We start from the raw sequence: 24,180 nt of genomic DNA, 5'->3' as shown, positions 1-24,180 counted from the left end.
TGTATGTGTACCATGCCAAGGGAGGGGGTTAAGGTGTAATGGGCTTCATAGACAGCTAGCTACCTACAGGGCTTAAATGGTCACTTTGCTGGTTGATTATTATTATCGTTATTATTATTATTATTATTATTATCATCATCATCATCATTATCATTTTTATCATTATCATTATCATTATTATTATCATTATTATTATTATTATTATTATTATTATTATTATTATTATTATTATCATCATCAATATCATCATTATCATCATTATTATTATCAATATCATTATTATTATTATTATCATTATTATAATTATTATTATTATTATCAATATCATCATTATTATTAATATTATCATTATCATCATCATCATCATCATCATTATCATTATTATTGTTGACTTTACAGTGGTTTCATGAAAAGTTAGCCACTTCGCATCAAGATACTTTTACTGCTGAAGACAGTGACAGAATTCTTCTGTAAGCCTTCTATACTTGCTATCACATCATGCTTTCATGGTAGTATGTTTGGATTGTTTTAATAGAGAGCAAACAGTGTTGTATTGGAGATACGACACTGAGTGAATGTATGTGTGTGTGTGTGTTTGTGTTTATGCAAGCCACATTAGATATGCACATATGAACTACCAAAATCTACATGAGATTAGACATTTCAAGCTATACAACCTTCATGGTTACTACTGGCAAGTAACTGCTTGCAAAAACACTGTGAGTGAAGCAAAAAAAAAAATGGAAAAAATATGAACTTGCTTCTGTCTACACTAATCGACACATGCATAATTTACTCCATACAGGGCAGAGCTATACAATTCAAGAACATTTCTGGCTGATACAGCTCACTATATCTCTTTACAATGTAGAGAATTAAGTTGCAAAGTTGATTCAAGGTATTTGATAGGTAAAAGTAACCTTATGCAAACCACCATGTCCATGAATTGTACATTTTTCTTTTAAATTATAAACATGTCTCGCTTCAGGAGGAAAAGAGACGATGGGAAAAGATGGAATTTTAAACCCTTCTTCTTTTATTCATTCTTCCAGCTTTTTGCCTTGCATGCCGTGTCATCGCATAGAACACACAGCCATGTATATTTCATGACACTGTCACATTGGAGCCTTGCATTTTACATTCGCTCCGTATCTCTTGTCTTTGTACTTGTTTTAAAGCGAATCCATTCGCCCATCGCGACAGGTGTATCTCGTCTTTTTGTCAGGAGGCTCATCCTATTAGCCTAAAGCTTAGACTCTCCCTTGTTTTGTATATGTGGATGTTGTGTTACAATCACGAAATCCATGGCAGCATTGCTGGCAGAGACTCCATTTGCCGCCTGAAGTCACATTATGCCCACTTCTCTTTGCGGCATCCTTCCCCATCCAACCCCCCCAATCATGGTAGGCACTCCCATATATTTCATCTGAAAGTATCTCTATTACCCTTAGAGCTTAAAGGGATAGTATAGTTTTGGTTAAGGTGGAGATTCGGATTTTAACTCTCTGTCAAGTGTCAATCAAACACGCAGCTCTTAGAACATGTGCATACTAAAAGAGATTATGCATAAACACGTACGCAGATATTATATCTAAATGAAATTAAGCCAACTGTGACTTTATGCAGTAACTCAAGTGGCAGCCACATTGATACCACTGATTTGGGATCTCAACATGAGCCTCGAATGATAGAAGGGAGCCCTTAAAGGGATAATGTGGTTTTGGTTGGGGTAAAGATTCAGATTTTAACTCTTTGTGATAAAATTAGAAACCACATATGAAATATGAAAGAGCATACAATTCTAAGGGGACTTAAACATTTACTGTATACGCCATATAATTCGCGAGTCTAAATTTTCGCGACTCGGGAATTCCCGACGATTTCGCGAGTGGTTAAATTCGCGATCATGGAGTCCTCTACTGAACGGAGAAGTCTACATGCGTACGTGACATTCACATCGGGATCACAGTCAATATTTTTGCGTGTCTTTAATTTCGCGAGTAGCACCCGACCTGCGAAATTTGAGAAAATAAAAACCTACTGAAATATTTGGCGCATACAATAGATGATGAAAATCAGTTTTGAAATAGCTAAGATATCCCCCGAGAAAAAAAAGTAAAACAAAGTGTCCTAATATAAGGTGGGTCACACCTTTCATTAGGACAACTTTGTCATTTGGAAATCTCAGCCATTTAAAAACCAATTTTCATCAAATAAACTTTGAATTCCTCTTAGAACCGTAATACTCTTTCATATTTTATATGTGGTTTCTAATTTTATTACAAAGAGTTAAAATCTGATTCTCCACCCCAACCAAAACTACATTATCCCTTTAAGGGCTCCCTTCTATCATTCAAGGCTCATGTTGAGATCCCAAATCAATGGTATCAATGTGGCTGCCACTTCAGTTACGACATAAAGTCACAGTTGGCCTAATTTCGTTTAGATATATATGCAATTGTAACTGCTTACATGTTTATACATAATCTCTCATGCGTGTGTTCTCAGAGCTGCGTGTTTGATTGACAAGCAAATGAGTTCGCCCTCCACTTCACTATGGGATGTTGTTAACAACTTCTATGTCTAGGGCATTCAAGTTACAATACAAATCATGTTTATCAAAGTGATTACAAACAAGGTATTTGTGCAATGTGAAAGTGGAATGAGGGCACAGCCGTGAATATAAGGGTGAGTGTATTAGGAATTCCAAAAAAAAAAAAGGGGGGAAAAAAGTGCTACCTCTTTTCAGTGATTACTGCCACTTGTGATAAGGACATTCTGTTGTAAAACTATAATGAACAGCAGCGTTGCTTGAAAGACCCACACAGCATGTCTGTACATTCTGGACGAAACTCTGCAGGATTTCCCGCCATAATTACCCAGTGTCGTGGGGACAAACGACATGAGGCCTTCCTGATGAGCCAATTTCTTCTTGTGCATGACTGTGAGTCCAGAACGGATAAGATACTGTAAAAGTGCAAATTTTCATGGTGTTGAAATCTTAACGCATTTCTCGCCACCAGAAACTAGCACTAAAAATAAGAGCACACAAATAATTTTGCTAGCCATATGTCTCAGTAGTTGATGTCTCAACTCCGTGGGATTAAAAACATGCGAAACTCATCTTACCCCGCCAAGCGCGAAAAATTACTCATGCTCATATTTTTAAAGTAGTGTAACAAGACCAACTGCTTTTGTACAGTGTGATATTACAAAAATATTCCCAGAAGGGAAAACATTATACAATATTAGCCTGAATGCTGATTTTACTCTATTTCATTGTATTTCTGCATTTCTTTTTAAAACAAATGATGAAACATACATCCCTTCATTGTATATCACAATAAAGGTTGGATATCAAAACTTCAAAACATGGAAAACTCCCTATCCTCACTAAAAAAAAAAAAAAAAAATTTTACAGTTCTTGTTTTCTTGGTTGTCAAGTAAGGTAATTCTGTCTCTTTTCATACTCCTGACAACTGTGTGCTGATCAAAAAAAATGAATGCTTTAATACTGTAATGCAAATCATTGAAATTTAGATTACAAGAGAATTGTATGAAGTTGTAATGCTTTCTGACCAAATGCAATCTATCCATCTTTTTTTTTTTACCTCTACTTTGTTGCACCACTATTTGTCACATACAAATATAGGATTCTTCTTCACAGCAGGACTTTAGGCTCAGAAAAGTCTATCCTGGTTTTTAATTAAGACTGAATGAATGAATGAAGAAATAATGAATAAAGAAACAAATAAACCTTCATGATGGAAAACAGGAATTTCGGTGAAATACAGACAGAAGTTTAAATTCATAATAATGATGGACATCCAAACCTAGCCTTTTTCTAAAGAGTTTTTTTAAGAGTTAGCATTGTTGTATTGAAGTTAAGACACTGTTTGTGTGTTTTTGTTTGTGCAAGCTACAATATATATGCACATATGGAGTACCAAAATCTATACAAGATTTGACATTTCAAAAGCCTGCATATACTACCTTCATGGTCACCATTGGCAAGCAACTGTCTGGCAACAGACACTTTTTTTTTTTAGTCATGCAAAAACAGAGAGATTGACTTACTTGTCTGTGCTCTAATCCACACAGACATAATTTATCTAATACAGTATGTCCCCCCCCCCAAAAAAAAAAAAAAAAATTCAATTGGATTTTTGCATTGATAACTTCCAATATGATTAAACTCTCTGAATGCTATTTCAGGGTCTAAAAATATAACATCTTACCTATATTTCGCAGAAAACCCCATTCAATTTCGTTAAGTGGTCACAGAGAAATGTGAATCGTTGTGAAGCATATCGTGGATGTGATTCTTCCAAGTTTAGCACTTGGATGCTCTTGGAACTGCATATTAATGTGTGAATGCAATGGTCAGAACTTGTAGGAAAAGGATTCCTGACATGCTCTACAAAAATTCTCATTTCTCTTTGACCACTGAAGCAAATCAGATGGGGTTTTCTGCAAGATGGGGGTAATAAGTTATAGCTTCATACCCTGAAACTGTATTTGGATTGATTCACTATTTTTAAAGTTATCACTGCAGAGGGTCCCGGTGTAATTTTTTTTGGGGAGACATACTGTACAGGGCAAATTTATTAACCGCAAACCTCTCTCCCTCTAACCTAGATAGCAATGACTGAGCAGACCAGCATTATCACTGTTATCTACATGAGATATGAACATTTTCCTTCCATAGGGATGAGGAGTGTGAATGACAGCATTTGCTTCGATCAGTAACATTTGTGCTATTGATCAAACTATATGTGATCTTTACTGTATCCTATCACAATATGACCTTCCCTAACGGGATATACATTATGCGTATTATGTAAGGGCCGAACCAGCAGTGGCCTGGTGGCCCATGCTCACCAAAGTCTGATGTTGGGCAAATTTCCAGAGGTAATCTTTTGGTGGCCTGATGGGGCAACTAGGATTTAAAATGGATTAAATCATGTGGTTCCTTTTATTTTGGACCTCCAGAATTTGAAATTTGAATTTAAATTTAACTTGTGGTTGTAATGGGCCACAATAGAAAAATGTTAGCGTCATGCTCTGTATACGTGTATGTAATATATATGTATATACAGACAGTATAACATACCATTATGTGACCTTTACTAATGAGTATGTTGCACCACTACTAGTACATGTATTTGTCCTTTATTGCATTATATTATTGTGTATCTGTCATTATATTTTATCATTATCTCTCCTTCACTTTATTACAGGATCATGTGTCCTCCTTGTGCACGTTACACTTTGATTCTGGGGGAGAACCATGAATGACCTACATTTTCCGCCTCGCCGCATCGGCCCCGAGAAAGGGCCATCTACATTTCGACGCCACCACAAGCAGAGGGATCTGCCAGCCAACGTCGCAACGATCCAATCGTTGCTCATTACCGGTGCGTCTGCCCCGGGCCAGGACAAAGAAGACTGTAATCTCGTAAAGGAGGGATTTTCCTTGGAAAGGCGATGTCCTGATTGGGTCGCTCTGCGTACGGAATGGCAGCAGCGCCATCGTAATGCTGACTTATGTGGCAATATTTTGGTGCCCCCATTTGGCCGTTCGTTCCAGGCTTGCAGCACACACCAGGCTCGTGGGTGAATGAAGCCATACCCTGTCCTTTAAGTGAGTTCAATTTACCTTACGGTAAACATTGCAGCCCCACTGCATAAAGAGACTTCCACGGCTGAAATATTACAATGAATATAAAAACCAAGGTGAAGTAATGAAATGTTGAAAATGAACTGAAATGGTTATGGACTGACAGTAGCCATAAAAGTTATTAGATACTGTTGATTGTCACTGCTTAAGATGTGATAACTTGATAACAATTTGATAACTTTTTGTGTCATGTCCTCCACAGAATGTCTTGCCTCTCAGCTAAGTGGGAGAGCTTGCTAAAAGGTTGCAGGGGGAAAATGTTACAGAGAGTATACATTGAGGCATTAACTGTTTTCTTTTTCTGGAAACATCTGACAAAACTCCACATTTCCATTACTTAATCCTAACACTCAGCTTCATACAAAGTAAACAAGGATAAAGATGGTGTACAGTATCATCAGGTTGCAGTTCTGTCAGATGAGCGTAAACTGAAATGTATGTCTGTATAGTGGCAGAGCAAGCTGTTATGGTAAGCCTATAAATGTGATCAAATTTCTAACTTTTTTACGCTGCACGAAACAAACAGGTGCAGGTAATGGCAATCATCAGCAAAGCTCAAATGACTACTCTGCATTTAATACACCTGGCACCTGTATTTTTTTAACCAACAACAGCATATTCCATATCTTATCCACGAAGCAATTTCTTCCCACTGCTTTCACCACAAAGGAAATCTGGAAACATTAGCGCCCACGCAAAACTGGCACCAAAAAAAAAAAAAATCACCACAAAAATTGTGTCTCTGCTCCTGATCACTTACAGAGAGTGATCGTTAAGCGTAATGATCATCCATTACATGTTAAAGTTCAAGCGCACTTGCCATCTTCAAGAGGTGACTATGTCTTTGTGACATATCCATGTGAAAAAAAAATTATGCAGGATATGACACCTTCAACATTCAGCTGTGAAACTGTAGAGTAAATTCTGACATGAAATACAAGCTGGCTTGTGCGTCATCAATTAAAAGAGGATCATCCATTTTAACCATTTTGAAGCATTTATTGGGTTAATTTGAGAAGAAAGAATCTGGAGGTATTTCATGAAGCTTTTTGTCACATACTTTGTCTGACAAACTGTTAAAAGCTATTGAAATCGTTGCACCCGATTGGCTGAGAGCAAATTTGTCTGACAAAGTTGTCGACAAAATGCTTCTTGAAATGCCCCCCAAGCTCTCCTTAATAATAGCAATATCATAGTCTTTCCTCTTTTAAAAGCTATCGAGAGCCTCTTGCTGTCAAAGTTTTTCATCAAGTTAAAAGATAGAAATTTTAATTCATCATTAAAAACAGACTGGAAAGTGAACAGAAAAGTAGAATAAGAATCAGGTCTTCATGCATGCAATATGTTTTATGTGTAGACACTTGCATTGGAAATATATCTGTGCATACATTTGTCACTGGTAAATAAGTGCAGTATGCTGCAAGCTGCCATTACGTACAGCCCAGTGCCTGCGGCTAAACCTCAAGTGGATCTGCACATCAAGCATATGCTACAAGGATGCAGCAGCCTGAAGAGGTTGCTTGACACAAGGAGCATATAATACAGAATTCCAAAACCTCTCAATACCAATGGCAGAATGTCATTGCAACCATACACACATAGTACTGTAAAAGTGGAAATTTTTTCAATGTGGAAATTTTTGGGCATTTCACGCAACCGGAAATAAAACTAGCACTAAAATAAAAGCTTGTGAATACATCTGCTTGTTATATTATGTGCTACTATGTAATGTAGCACAAAAATAAAAGCATGTGAATATTTCTGCTTGTTAAATATCATGTACCACTATGTACTGTCTTTGATTCCCCGAAATCAAAAACACACGAAATTCATCTCACATGGCAGAGCGCAAAAACTTACTTGTGCGAAAATATCCACTTTTCGGGGGGGGGGGGGGGGGGGGGGCCTTCGACGTTCAGCGCGGTGTATCGCTATCGCAAAAAGCTATCACCTCGATGTTTCATGACTTTTTTCTTTCGAGTTTCCCGCATCTTTTGACACCAAATTTGCGATGCCCGGGCGTGCGGTTCTGAAGTTGCGCATAAATATGTACGTGCATGTCAATACAAAAATTGCTCAAAAACGTGAATTCGTGTACAATTTCAATGCAAACTGTGCTTACAAGCAAATTTCATAAAAGCATGATTATTTTGGGGTTTCATTGATTAAAATCAGTTAATAACATATTTTCTTGTTTGGAACAATGTCGCGGACAAATTTCATCGAAAAAACAATGAAAAACATAAAGTCAAAAAAACAGAGAAACACATAAATTCAAAAAAACAATAACATTTTTCCGATGGCACAATTTTTTTTCTTACATTTACTAAGGACACTGAAAAGAATATTTACACAAAAAATGTGCCTGTCTTGAGGTTTATTTAGTGATTATACCAAATTGTCTGATTTCATGCATCATTATGTATAGATTAGCATAATTTAGCATAAATGATAATTTTTTGAAAAATTAACTTCATGGTACCGGTACATTAGATTACGCCATAGGCAATGTGTGTGCCAATTTTCGTCGTGATCGTGCGGTCGACGGCTCTATCATCTACCTAAATAGCCCAGCCTAGTTAGGGTTAATCTACAAACGAAACCAGCCTCAGAGTCTCGTTCATATCCTCAGTCTTTTGTCATTGTTGTTCTTTTTTGTTCTTTTTTTTTGACTGAATTTTTGCTCTGCTTCAAAGTGGCAGGATTTGGGGCTTTTAATGTTGCATTGTTGTATTAAACAATCACATATAACTACCGAGGGATGCTGAATGTTATTGATAGACATGATTAGTGAACAGCTAGCAGATATTATTACCTGCGCAATAGGTACAAAGTCTGCCTTTTTTTTTCCTCGCGTGCTCAAAATGAAAATGAATTATGATCATCACCTTATCTGCAGTTTCACGGGAACCGTCTAAATCCATTTTTATCATCCTGTCAGTATGATCATCAACTGGAGAATAACGTAGAGTCATGATTGCAGAAAAAAAGAAATAGGCCTAAACTCTCAAAGGAAGTTTAAATGAAATCCAAGACCTGTGTAAATTCAGTCCATGGCCTAAAACAAGCATGAAACAGGGGTACCATGCACATGTAAATCAGCACACGTTCATTATGGATGTGTGTTGGTGTATGCAACGTGTCATGACTGAGCATAAACACAGTTGAAATTCGTATTTACAAATGAACTAACTGTATAAACTACCTTTGGGTATTCTCGCCATAGGGTTCTGACAATTTTAACGATCATTCATACAACCCCTTGAACACAAGTCTTACACACAGACACTCACATGAAGCAGCCACATTGTTCAAGTTCTGTGGCATCCATTTCACTCTATTGCTGTCTATGACTTTATACTGCACCATTTGACTGGCATACCGTACTCAGAAAATGCCCCTTTGCTACAGAAAAAAAGTTTTAGTGCTTCTTATTGGCATACTTATGGCATTAATGTGCAGCTGTTTCCTAGTTTTACTTTCATAACTTGACACGGTTGCTTTACACACTTCTATCTACACATCACTTAGCCTCATTCACTTGCTGTGTCTCTCTGAGCTAATACATGACCAGGATTATTACAAAAATTACAGGTAAAATTGTACCTTGAATCAAGCATAGTTGGGGGATCATTTTTCAATCATGGGCCCAAAACTTTGGAATAGCCTGCCAAAATCTCTTCGACAAGCATCTTCTATTCATGGATTTAAAAAGAACCTCAAGACCTACCTTTTTAATTCAAATTGACAATTGTTTACCTGAATGTATATGCGTATGTATATCATTTTTTGTTTATTGTTCTTATTATTTTCTGTGATACTCTGTTGTAATGTGATACATATGTACTCTGTTCTACAGCCCCATGAGTATCTTTTTAGGTAGAATGAGTGCTTTAAAAGAGTATCTCTATTATCATTTACAATCATTATGGCATTGGATATGTCAAGTATTAGTTTTGTTTTGGTCTCTTTTCAATGAGATTCAACACAATACAATGCTATCTTAAGTTAAATCACCTGCAACAACAACAACAACAAATCCTTTCATTCTCGTCATTCAGAAGAGCACACCCATTTGCCATTTGACTGCTTAACACTTAGGAAATAGGAGAGCACAGAGCCATTTTTTCCCCTCCCGCACGCCAACTCAGGCAATTAAATGAATGTGTTAAATATACACCGAATGCATACCTGACAGGCCGGTACCTCAGTATTGAACTCGACTATAGTGGATTGTGGTTGCATGGCAGAAAGTGTATGCATGCAAGTAAGTTTGTGGTATCTTGCAAATGAGCAGCTTGCTGAATATTGTGCATTTACAAGGTGCCATTCCATTCCATGTTCAAAGATAATGGTTTTCATTGAAATTGGACATACACACACAAAAAAAACAACCAACAACAAATAGAAAAATTCACTGGAAAAAAAAAGTTTTACATGTTTCCACAAAACTGCAAATACAGTAGGACCTTGATTATCTGGCTACGTCGGGAACGGCAGGCCTCCGGATAATCAATTTGGCCAGATAATTAAGAGAGATATGCTGAAATACAGCACTTTCTAACATATCATGCTCAGATTATACACATGTTATTACCAATTCACTGATGTTATTATTATCTGAATGTCATTGTCATGTTTCGTATTTCATATGATATGGAAATAAACCGTATAAAAGCAAAATATCCCTTCATGTCCCTTCATGTATTGTTTGTTTGATTGATATTGACTGACAACGAGACAATGAGATCGATATTGCGACTCGTCGAATACTGTCGCTGCATTGTACTGCAACCACTGCTGCGCACTCTGTGCAAGTGACAAGCACGGCACCAGTCATTGACATATCGTCTCACGAACTGACTTAAAAGTTACAGTTTGCTGCGATGATTGAAATATGTCCTGTCATATATTCACACGATAATGGTTGAATGTGTGTTTGTTCTGAGTGAGATTTGGTACTAAAAATACACAAAAACATTCAATAAAATGTCAGTCAGTCAACGTCCAGATAACAGAGAATCCAGATAATAGATGGCCGCACAATCAAGGTCCTACTGTATCAGTTGTGCAACATCACAGACAGAAGGTGATGAAGTCATTACTTCCACAAGACTCCCATTGAAATGGACACTAATCTATGTGAGATTTCCTTGTTTGAGATGACATCAAATGGAGAAACATATATCCCCTCCACATCAAATTATTGTTGTGCCAAAGTAACCTTGCAAAGACGACGTTAGATTAGAAAGGCGTTTTGCAACTGGCAACTTTATATTGACCAATCTTAATGTGTGTGTGTGTGTGTGTGTGTGTGTACATGTACAAAGCAATAGAGAGTTCTTGGGTGACATCATCACCTCAACTAACTTACTCTACAGGGTAAGACCAGTCTTACTTTTCAATAAAAACAAGCAATACTTTAGATATTTGACAATGTCTTTATTTCATGTCAGATTTTGATTGAACTCCTATTGTTCAGTTTGCATGATTTTGCTGTCAAAATCATTAAAGTGAACTTGAGCATGCTGTGACACTGCACTTTCAACATTTTCATTGGACTGCAGAGCACAACAAGGTTTTGAATACGATTTCAGGAGGGGGGAATCAAAAACTTCACAGAAAACATGTCAGAAAGAACACATACATACACACTTTCTTATCTGATGCCACCATCACTCCCCCCTACCATCCTCCCCCCCCCCCCAATCTTCCCGTCTTCTTTCCTTTGCGGCACGATCAGAATTAAACCTTAGTGGTTATTTTGGTCAACTTGGAAGTAGCCATGTGTCGGGATGAGGACGAAGTGTTTTGGAACGAGCCGCCTCCCTCGAGGCGAAAATATTCAAAGGAGTCTCCCCATCGGCAGACCAGGAAGAAGAGTTCAACCCACCCCTTCTGCAACCCCCTTGCTCCTTGCCTGATGCCCAGTCTTGATGCTCAGACCAAGTTCCGTGCCAATTCCATTCCTAAGAAATGATACCTTATGTTATGTTTCATTATTACGCATATGTCTGTTTGTTTGTTTGTTTTTTCTCTCCCTTGCTCTGTAGGAGAGTGCCTAGAGTGATTAATTCAGAAGGCAAAGTGGGATACTCTGTTGAATACTTTGATATTCTCCATGAAATCAGTAAAGTTTGATAATCGTATCATGTAAACATGCATTTTATGCACCTATGAAAGTGCAATATACAGACATACACACACACACACACACACACACGTAGGTATAAACATAAAAGATGACAAATGGTTATGTGCATTTAAACACATACAAATACACATTTTGGGCACAAACACAGCAAATTAAAGTTTATCAAAGGGGAGAGATTAATGGAGGTTTATCATGGCCTCTATATGAAGTCATACATTATTGCCTTTCAACAATCGACACTGGTGATTGCAACTGCCATCCTGTGCATGCAAAATTCATCATCTAAAAAGTGACTGTAACCAGCCAACTTAACAATGGTGAGTAATGACTGTAATCAGTGAAAGGACTGATAACTATCATTACGACATCTGATAAAATCACAAAAATAAATGTGATAATACTTGCAACAATTAAGTACAAGACATTATTGATTCATAGAAATAGTGAACAGCATCTTTAAAAATGTGAAGAATTTAATTTGGCTGTTAATTGAAAGTAAAACCATTAACAGGCTTTCAATGGTGTCAGAGCTCATTATCCTGCCATTAAGACTTTCAGAATAAGTCTCACAAAATTGGAAATCAGGTGCTAAATGATACAACAGCTGGCATCGAGACTAACCTGAAGTGCTCATTCCGCTCCCTGCCTCCAGGAAGTCAGAGAGTGTGGGGTGATGGGAAGGGGGAAGAAGATACTGGAACAGAGGGGAAAATCTGTATCTCTTGCTGGCGCCAATGTGCGGTTCTTCCTTCTTTTTTTTCCTTAAAGTCTTTTAAGAGTCTTACGGTATGTATTTTCACCAGCCCAAAGTTTCTAGATAGCATTTGATTCCTGATGAGTCACAGAAGTTAGCCCCTTCGCCAACAATGACATGCTCTTCTTTTTTTTTTCAATTGAAGACACATAACAGCCTGACGAAACCAAAGAAGATAACAATCTGAGAAATGTTTTTATATGGATTTTGGTCTGAAATGACCAAAACAGACACATTTACCTTTATTTGTGTGTTGTGAGGAAGCTCTCATGTAACAAACTTCATCAGAGAACGTAATATACAGAATGGAAGTTAAAATCGCCTACCAGTATTTGATCCATATGGAGATTTTTCTTCCATAATTTCACAGTGAAATTGTTCTGCACAAGCACTAGGTCTACCCTGGTACACTAGACTAAAACTAAATATCTTCCTTTTTACCTTAAACCAGTGTGCAAATATTTTAATGGCATATGTTAAGGAAGTAACTGTTACAATATTTGCAACTTTCTTGATGTTTACCAGTCCTGTAGCATACAAAACTTGCTGTCATACTGCAGATCAGTTACGTTTTACCATCGTAATGGTTGCCAAAGTCCTTAAGCGCTGTGGCAGTGGTGAACTGTTTAAAGAACGTAAGGTGCTCAATCATCATGAGTGTCCATGAAATAATAAGCATGCAGAAGTCATCTCACCCAGCCGAGCCTGAGAAGTCACTCACACGAAAAATCCACTTTTACAGTATTGCATGACAGAAATGTAACGTCAGTTGAACAAGCACCATGTATGCACCGGTGCGCCACCAGCTTCCGCACGATACAGGATTATGCATGTCGACCTTGCTCAGACTTGGAGAGGGGTTTCAGACTTACAAAAGACCTCGTTCTAAGCGTTGTTTCTGACATACATATTTCCGAATTTGCTCAGAGCTTATGGTGTGTTCACATGCGAAAGCAGGCACCCCAATGACCGCCGACTGCAAACACATTCCGTGAAACAGCTGCGTCACAAACTTCACGGCCCGTCAATCACACACGCTCCCTCAACTTGCAGCAGTGTATACATATTATGTATGCACCACGGTGACAGTGAATACAAGAATAAAGGGATGGGATGGTATGGTTTTGGCTGAGATGATGATGATGATGATGATGATGAAACAGCATTTATATAGTGCCATTTACCTGTGGAAACATTCAAAGGCTGGGGATTCAGGTTATAACTTCTTCTGAGATAATTAGAAACCGTTTTTAATTATATATGAAATAGTAAAGAGCAAACAATGCTAAGAGGAATTCAAAGTTTATTCGATGAAAACCCATTTTGAAATGGTCGTGATGTCAAAAAAGTGGTCCTAATAAAAGTTGGGCCCCGTCTTTTATTAGGACCTCTTTGTATTTAGATATCTCAGCTATTTTACCCCTGATTTTGATCAAATAAACTTTTAATTCCTCGCAGAATTATATGCTCTTTAATATTTTACATAAGTGGTTTTTAACTATCTAAAAAAAAAAACAATTAAAAAAACCTGAATCTCCATCTCAACCAGAATTATACCATCCCTTAGATCCTTTCTATGCCAGAGACTTTGTACAATGTGTACAATACTTAGGGGTTTCTTGTGCCAAAGCACACAATGGGTCAAGCTAGATTCTACCTTTTCAACATGTTTCAGATATCAAACCATTCGGATTACAGAATCACATTAAACACATTTAAGGAAACATCTCCAGACCACAATTAAATAAAGATTATTTAGATATAAAAATGCCTGGAAGAACTACAATTCACATTATGCTGTCAGATTTACAAAATGACTTCATTAAGAACACATTTCTATACACATGTGCTGGTTCTCTTGTGGATCTGGGAGGATTTTCTAGAAGAAAACCACCTTCTTCTAGTTAAATCTCTACCTCACTGTTGTATAGGCAGGTAAAAAAGACCAACAGCCAATGGTGAAATTGCTTTTGTATATAATAATCATTCAGATAATATGTTTCTTGTGCTGAATCATATTTCATTGTGTATTCACAAACAAAATATACATCTGATAATCTGTTCCTATAATTGCTGATAGCACAGTATCCAATGGTAAACTGCATCATCTGACATACAACTTATATGACATGGACATTACTGCCATATGATTTTTGTTTTGTTTTGTTTTTACTGCTTGGTCACAAATATAATATTTCTATGCATTTATAAACTAACTCTCTCTCTCTCTCTCTCTCTCTCTCTCTCTGCACATGCAAACACACACACATATTCATATCATACATATGAGTATGACAAAGTGATCAGTGTCTACATTTCCTTAAAATAATTTATTTGTAATATCATCATTTTTCCCCTTATTCGTGGTCCTTGTCCAAGATTTATTAAGTGTGTGGGTGTATGTGTGTAGGGGTATGAGAGTGTGTAACTTCTAACTTTGATTATCTCTGATCAGTCAAGTATAGTTGTTACAGCTTAAACATTTGGTGGATAATTATTGTCTCTAATACTGGATAATCATTGTTAATGTAGATTGTACTGGAAATGTGATCATAGTTTATGTGCAGATTACGTATTTGTTAATATGTTTCAGGATAAAATGATTGAATGGAGGAAGAATTGAAATTGAATATTACAGGTAAACTGATCTTTTTCTTTTCAAATTGTTTTGAAAATGAAAAAAAAAGTATGTTGGGTATACGAGGGGTCTGTGTGTCTGTGTGCATGTGGGTGTGTGAGTTATGTGTTTTATGTGTGTGTCTGTGTGTGTTTGTTTGTGTGTGTGTATGTCAAAAAGGCCATTGACTGAGGAGTGGAGGGCAGAGAAAGCCTTTGGGGCAGTCTATGGCTCATGATAAATTTGCGGTTGGTGCCTAATGTTAATGCTGTCTGCAGCGGCGGAAAGATTATATTAATCTATCAATAATCAAATACTGCTCAATGCAGAATTAGGGAAAGAGTTTTGAATTTTTACTGGGCTGTCGGTAGCATATGAGTCTGTTCTGTAGATACAGTTTACTTTATTGGTTCCCTGACATAGGTGGTCCCAGTGCATATACACAAACACCACATATTTCACAGGCATGATATTTCTTCAATTGTGACCTGCGAGACATTTTCTCAAGTGGAGAAATTTGCAATTGAGCACCACATATACATTGCATTGTGTTACAGGAGGCAATATATTTGTATGCCATTATCATTTTGCAAAAATCAGTAAACTTGTGGGATTCTTGACAACAACAAAAATAAAACCACCTTCAAATACACAGCATAAACAGAGTACTTGACTGCATGGAACAATAAGGTGATCACTTGAAAACAGGTCTGGAAATGGAGACTAGCAGAGATCTGGCCACCAGGATGCGCTAACCGCTCATGCATCACCCATCTATGAAATTAAAATCCCCGCTCACAGACAGCTGAAATTACCACACGCACAACCACACTCACTCACACACATTTAACACTCACACCACGGGTGAATAGCAGTGAAGGTAAGCCTACTGAGTTATTATGACAACAGAGAGAAGGAGATGAAAAAAAAAATAAAAAGATATACCTTTCATTCATGGGAGTACTCTTATATCGGGGACGTGTGTATAATATACTAAGTAGGAGAAGAAACCAGAATCCCCCCTTTGTACCCATGCCTCTTGCTGCGGAGAACTTATGCCCTGCCGGAGGCATGCCAGTGGAATGTTGAACATATATTCGTCATGTTATAGAATGTACATTGTATGTATAAATCTGCAGAAATCGCAAACAGATTCCACTCCATGACACCTCTCTGCCTATATTTCTCTTGCGCAATATACGATATATTAACTGTGGAGTGAAGTCGTTTTGTTCAAAGTCACAAAACCTTACATGACTTGTAAATTCTTCTACAACTTTGTAAACCAAAGCTCATTTAAAGAAAAATTGACAGAAAACTCTGTGACGATGTGCCATCCAAATTCTTATTCTTCTCATTTTCTGCAACACCCACAATCAAGTGAATTCATCATCACATGATACCGTGGTATTTAGGGTGGTAATTTAAACTGCGCACAAAGTGCACATGCGATCTGAGTATTAATAGCGTCACAAAATGTCACTGATCATACAGTGGAGTATTTCTCTTGCGCGCAATTTGTGTCATTTCTCATTGGAGATGCATGCATGCATGCACAATGCTTACCAGAAATGACACACATTATTTTGGTGAACGAGAATGGTACAAAGTGAGTACCTACTACCCTGGTGTTTTGCCATTAGTTGCATTCAGACGGTGATCCCTAACCTCGATTGAGGATAGCTATCCTCAAGGACATGCTCGTAGTTGGGCACCATGTAGGGACACTCATTGATAGCTATCTTGAAGCTAACTTGAAGATAGCTTTCCACGAAATATCTGAAGATTAGCGCTCTATCAATGAGCTGTAGGGGATCACCACTTATAGTTAGGCATCGTGTGGACAGAACTTGCAGATAGGAACTTGCAGGTAAGCATAGTTACGGGGCAATGAGCCTATCCTCGAGGAAAGCTATCGTCAAGGATAGCTATCCTTGAGGTCAGGGAGCACCATCTGAACGTAACTAATGAGAACAGTGCTAAATAATTACCCATGGTATCTAATACCACAGTAATTTGTGAATTCCCCTATTGTGTGCACCAGCAAATCAATTCATTAGTAAGCATGCCAGTCTGTCTGTAATTCATGAAGGTTTGCAAGCGTCCTCCCTATCAATCAATTACACATGCCTGCTTTCAGATGTCCCAATTTCCAGCAAAATCACAGCAAGGAGATGGAAAATTGCAGTAATTGTGACAAGGATCATGTAGCCGCGTTCCACGAAACCTAAATTCCTCTGAATGGCACTATGATTTCATGCAATGCTGCAGAAAGTGCTTAAAAATATGCTAGCCCATAAAACGTGCTTACGATTACAGCTTGCGTGCTCTTTGGATGCAGGAGGCATATGGGCAACCTGATGTTTGCCCATGCCTGGTGCTTGTCACAAAGAATAGCACTGCATTACCCCCTCTACCTCCCCCCTTCCCCCCCCCCCCCCCCCGCATGATAATAATGACAGTCTCCCCATTTCAGCATCTACCCTTGATATTCTTGGCAGCAAAGTCACGGGGGGGGGGGGGGGGGGGGGGGTCAGACTCTGACAGGGTGATCAAATGCAAATGCACAAAATTTATACTAAAACAGTATAGCTGTACGATGAATTTATGTGTCTGAATGCTAACAAACTGATGTATGACAAAACGACAGTCAGAGCATTGTTTTGAACTAGAACTCGATAACAAATCAGTATTCCATCATGTCCATTATGCATCTGAACATATGGCAACCATAGAACAGTATACATGGGTGGGGCTCAAGTGAGCTTGCGCAAAAGGTGATCCTATTCCTCTCACTAGCGGCAACATATGCGACCATATTAGACAACATGCGCAGAGGGAAACTGCGCATCTATACAACGTTTTCCAGAACGGTCAAGATTAGCATCTGAACGGTCTGTTGGCTATACAATGATTCTTTATCCGTCATTTCTTTATCAAGTTCTGGTATAAACTGGCTTGCGTCTGAACAGTGGGTCACACAACATCACCATGAGTTCCAACATCTTCTATTTGTAGACAGACTTTATCCTTTATCAGACATGGGTAATTATTGCCTTCCCAATATACATCATCAGGATCTATGGATACAACAACATAATGCAAAATGCATGACATTGTTGCCATGGAGACAGAGAAAAAAGGGGAGGTGATCTCATCACAGAATGAAGCATAATCACCATTGATTGATTAGATATTGGAGGTGGAAAATCAGTATCCATCATTTATGAATACGGCAATTTCAATGCAGAATAGCCCAAAGAACCATTTATAATGTATGCTACATTAACAAATTATAGACTGGGCAACAGAGAAATGTATGCTACATTAACAAATTACAGACTGAGCAAAAGAGAGCTACAAGTCTTAAACCAAGCAAATATCTTTAAATATCACAGACATTGAAAAGTCAGTCCATGATATCAGAAGGTGTTTGACTGGCACCTACATATAGATCGCCTTCTGTGTGGCTGCCATGTCACTTGCATAAACGTCTCTATAACCACATATCTGTGTCATGTGTTTTTTTGCTGTTCTCTTGTAATCATAATCTAAACCATTGAAGGATAGTATTCTATAAGGATCAGTAACAGAAAAGAAATCACTTCAGTAACTCCCTTGCTGTTCATGTATGATTGTTTAATTCAACTGCAAAATTTTCAAATGCTTCTAAATTGCAAAAATGATGAATGATTTTTTATGTAACAATGCATTTTTGGAAGCGTCAAGTTCCTGTGCCTCCCATAAAACTGACAAATGTTTGCATATCAATTTCTCACTTGTGCAATATCAATAGATTTGACCAGATTCCATCTAATCCTCATCCAATACCAGATACACAGTAAAATTCACGAGTGATTTAATGTTGTCATGATAATTTCTGCAGTAAAATTCTCCAAGTGCTGGATAAAGTCATCTCATCCTCTGTTCTGTGCATGAACTATCAGTGACTTCACATCTTCATGAGACGCTTGTTTTCTTCAGGAATCGCCACTCTGAGGCATTGGGCATGTGATTGCTCCTATCTGTAGCTTTCTCATTCAGTGAAAAGGAGAGACACACACAGACAGACAGGCAGACAGACAGACAGACAGAGATTGATAGAGAGAGATACAGAGAGAGAGAGAGAGACAGATAGATAGACAGATATATAAATAGGAGTGAGAGAAAGAAAGAAGAGATATAGCAGAAAGGCATATCAATACAACTTTAAAAAACAGTACCATGTAAGGTTGTTTGTATGTATAATGAGTGTGTGTGTGTGTTTGTGTGTGTGTTTGTGTGTGTGTGTGTGTGTGTAAAACCAAATGATGATTTCAAGATTTGGCGACATAATGGTCACATGACCAAGACAGCAATCTTCTGGTCCTAGTGAATTGTCAAGACTGGCAGGCCTACTGGCATTCAATCTGCTGTACTTTTTTTTTTCTTATACCTGCCCCATATTCGCCTATCAAATTTTGCTCATTTATCCAGAACTTTCATTCCAGTAATTTCATAAAATCTCTCTCCCTCTCTCTCCCCTCTCTTTCTTTCTCTCTCTTCTTCTTTTTTGTTACTATCTCTCCCTCTGATATAAAGTTTTTATTAACATCACATCTCTATCACCCAGGCTCATAAGAGCAGTGAGAGCACTGACTATGAAACTCATGCATGCCAGGTATTAACCCTCCTCCCAAGATGGGCTGGTTGCCATGGCAACGATGCAACAATGCCAGCCAATCAGCGCAATGAATCATAAAATGCCTACACTGGGCTGATGTGACATACATTTTGTCTAATCATCATGTAAATGCTGAGCTGGTTGCTCACGTAAAAGCAGAAAGTCTTGTGATGTTAATTTTGCACGCTTAGCTGGATAAGGTAAATTGTGCGTTTTTTAATTTCGCAGAGAGTCAAGGGCTTTGGCTGCACATATACTACAGTAAAAGAAAATTGGTCTGCACTATGAATTTGAGTGCTTACATTTTCGTGCTGCTTTCATGTCGCACGAAATGTGAGAAAATTTCCACTTTTACAGTATCTGTGGACTGGTCTCTCACATGACTCTATTGTTAGCATGCATACAGGCAATGTAACTAGTATCATTCTTCTACATCTTCGGATGCACGTATACACACTTGCCAAAATCGGGTTGTCTTCAACATTTTGTTCTTTTTTTTTAGCCCTGACAACATTTACAGAAACATTAAAACTGTTATTGATCTAAGCTTTTATAAAAATGCAAGAATGTCATCCATTACAAGAAAAAAAAAAAAAGAGCGTGATATCTATTAACCCTTACCGTGCATTGATCGCCAATGGGCATGCACACTGGAGGGTGTTCTTTGCCGACTGGCACAGGTGTCTTCAAATTAGATGTCAATAAATTACTTAATTTCCTTAACACCTATGTCCCATTTCGTAAAAGATGTTAGGATGGCAACTCTTGCTGGAATGGCAACTTCCAATAGCAACAGCCAATCAGGAAGCTGGATTCTTGTCGTTACTATGACAATTGCCATTCCAGCAAGAGTTGATATCATATCAACTTTTTATGAAATGGGGTCCTAATAGTTATGTTCAGACGGTGATCCTTAACCTCGAGGAAAAGCTAACTTTGAGGATAAGCTCCTAGTTTATAGTATGGGGTGCCAAGTGTCGCATGCTCTTTTTCGTCTTGAAATGACAATTTCTTGACAAAAATTTTTTTTAATGACAATTGACATCAATTTTGTGGATGAAATTACAATTTCTTTTGTCACAAAATGGCAATTTTGTAAAGAAAAGGATAATCTCATCAACAAAATGACAATTTTTTCAACAAAAGGGTAGGCTCCTAATCTCATCAATAAAATGACAATTTTGGGACAAAATTGCTTTCTTCAATGATATAACAATTCTACTAAATTCAATGTAATCTTTGGAGGCATTTCACATACTAATCACCAATCTCATTCCTCTTTTTTACAGTGTCTTCTGGGCCAGTAGTGAAAAGAAATGAATCTATGTCTATATTGCTCCTAAAGGCCCAAATTCACGAAGGTGGTACAAATTAAACCATGGTTTAAACCATGGACAAAAACCATGGAGCGCCAAATGTTGCATGGAATATTTTGTTACGAAATCAGTCATTTCGTCGATGAAATGATTATTTTGCAACGAAATGACAACATTTTGTAACTACATGAACATTTCGTCCACGAAATGATAATTTCGTTAACAAAATGGTCATTTTGTCGACGAAATGACAATCTCGAAACGAAGTATTCCGTGCAACACTTGGCGCTCCATGGTTTTTGTCCATGGTTTAAACCATGGTTTCATTTGTACCACCTTCATGAATTCAGGCCAAAGTGTTGATTCATCTTGGGAATGAAATCTCAAAAGCATAGTGGAGGCAAGACAAGCAAAGAAATAAGTCAGACAAAATTTTTCATCTCTCCACCCTTGAAACTTTAAAAGCTATTTTTTCTCTCTCTCCCTCTCCCCCCTTTCTCTCTCTCTCCATGAAATATCCTCTGCATTAGTAAAGATGTCATACAGAAGAAATTGAAATAAAAAGTGGTCTTTATTTTGTTGTGAAAAACATTTTCCCCCTGAATTTCAATATGCCTTCAGAAAATGTCTGCCATTTTTGCCAGTAGCCTGAAGACCACCTGTTCTACACTGCTTGCAACATAATTATTTCAGGATGAAATGAAATGCCATCATATGACTTACCTCCCAAGTTATCATTTAAAGCTGTACACTGCATCTGTATTTCAACAGATATTACCCATGACACTCCACAAATTCTTGGCTACTCCCCCCTTTAATGCACCACTTGGGAAATTATGCGTAACAGCGATGTAATTTTAGCTTGGAGGCCGGCTTCGTTATCCCCAAAAAACCTACACAGCATTCTTCTGCCTCGGCTGCAATCAATAAACTAACTCGGGCCAATGCGAACAATTGGACAAGTCTTCAAACTTGCATACTATTCTGATGAGCGAGACCTTGCTATGGCTTCCCATTAAGAACAAAACAAAAACAAAAAAAGCCCTCCTCCTCCTCCCCATCCCCCATCCCCATCATCTACCTTCGTTCCAGCCCAGCAAATACCAAGTGACCTAGATACAAGTCAGCATCCAGGTCATTACCCTAATGAGCCATGCCTTATAACAGGTGAAAAAAAAAATCTAACTATAACATGAAAATGAAACATCAATTTGAGGACACCGACATCTCATCTAAACCAAATGCTCATCTTATGTAGATCAAGGAAATCTCTAATGGGACCAGGGGAAAGCTAGGGCAGGGAGTAATTATGTATATGTGTAATGATAGACAACCTTAAATCAAATCTTCTACAATGGCCTTGGAGGAGGTGTAAGCACATTTATCATGATGATTATGATGACAATAATATCATCATCATTACAATAATAATTATCATTTGTCGTCTGCAGGTAGCATTTGAACCTTGCACTCCGACACTCCTTGAGAATTCCCTGCTGCTTTCAGGATAGGAAAAACATTCCAGAATAAGCGTCTTATTGTTTCTTGGAGACCTCGCCTTCCATCATACTCCATTATTCATAAGTCAAAAGGGAATCTAATGGCAGTGCATTAAAACATTTCGTTGTTGTTGTTGTTTTTGTTCTGGTTTTATACTTGCACCTTTTCCCCTTCATTTCTAGGAAGCATACAGCCATTTTCTCAAAGAAAAATGATGCCAATAAGCATGCAACATGCAGGATAATTTCTTATCTGCCGAGATAAAAGTGGGATTTGGACTTTGGCAGGTAATGCAAAGTTGACAAATAGGCATGTAGGTATGACATTTAGTTGGGACACTTCCCTTTCCTTTTTCTTCCCTCATTTAAATCTTTTTTCCTCCCCTCAGCTGAACGGATTCCTGCCTGTAAATGCATCTTCTTTCTCCCGGCCGAGGTTTTATTCGCAACGTGACAGAAACAGCTTCAGGGTCATCGCCATGAATTAAGAATGGAGAAAATTACCTCCTGATCCTCCTCCTCCCCTCAAGTTTGATGCATTTGCATTGCAGACTTCTTAACAGCAGGGAGAAAAATGCAGTTAAAGGGAAGTTTTACACAAAACAAAACAGAAAACTAATAACTACGGATGCAGCAAATGGTAAAAGATGAGTGAAACACTCTATGAAACCGTCCAGGGAAATTTATCCCAAATATATGAGTGGGTCTTCTATTTGGTAAACCATTAAGATTGATACTTACTTTGACAAAAGCACAGGATTTTGATTTTGGTTCTGCAAATCAATTGATAGTCAATAATTCTAGTGGAACAGTCAAAATCAGAGTTAAAGGGTATCAATGCTCCTATAAGGAGCAAGGTATTTTGTAACCACTGATCTTATGAAGAGAAGAGTATATGACACACTTTTAGGCTCATCAAACTTAGATAGTATCACATCGTCTGTCCTTTACTCATCATTCTGACTGCCTGAAAGTTGTGATACATTTCATTCTTATGATTTATCATACATATCATACACATAAGGATTTACTGCTATTATGATTATGATTGATTATGATTATGATTATGATTATAATGATGATGATGATTATTATTATAACTGCATTCTATTGTAAAAGGTCAGTTTATTTCAGAACACTAGCAATACTCATTCCTGAAGAGAGATATAAGTATGGGGGGAATCAACCTGGGAGAGAAGGACAGAAAGAGAGAGGAAAGGGGGATGATATATGTATATATGAGAGCTGTTCTTGTATCTTCCCATTAGCATACCAATATCATCCAAACAAGATAGAACGAGCCTCCCAAGGTTGTCTACTCTCTCTTCTTCTCTCTCCTGATCTATCCCTCTATCACAGTATCTATGTTTGTCTCTATATAACTCTCTTGCATATTACTCTCTCTTTCTCTCACTTTTATATCTTTCTCTCCTCTTTCTCTCTCTCTCTCTCTCTCTTTCCCCGTCCATCTCTGTTTCAAGACATTTTCTCCTTTCT

The 24,180-nt window shown here is 37.8% G+C and overlaps 1 protein-coding gene across 1 annotated transcript in view; it reads right to left on the bottom strand.

Moving 5' to 3' along the window:
* Positions 1-24,180, bottom strand: part of LOC139731811 (uncharacterized) — a 137,120-nt gene that overhangs the window by 48,911 nt on the left and 64,029 nt on the right. The gene's annotated exons all lie outside the window — the stretch shown is intronic.

The sequence above is a fragment of the Diadema antillarum genome, unplaced genomic scaffold (genome assembly GCF_040938485.1).
Source record: "Diadema antillarum isolate AM-2024a unplaced genomic scaffold, OU_Dant_1.0 scf00000023, whole genome shotgun sequence".
Lineage (NCBI taxonomy): Eukaryota > Metazoa > Echinodermata > Echinoidea > Diadematoida > Diadematidae > Diadema > Diadema antillarum.
This window is presented reverse-complemented; position numbering and strand designations above follow the sequence as displayed.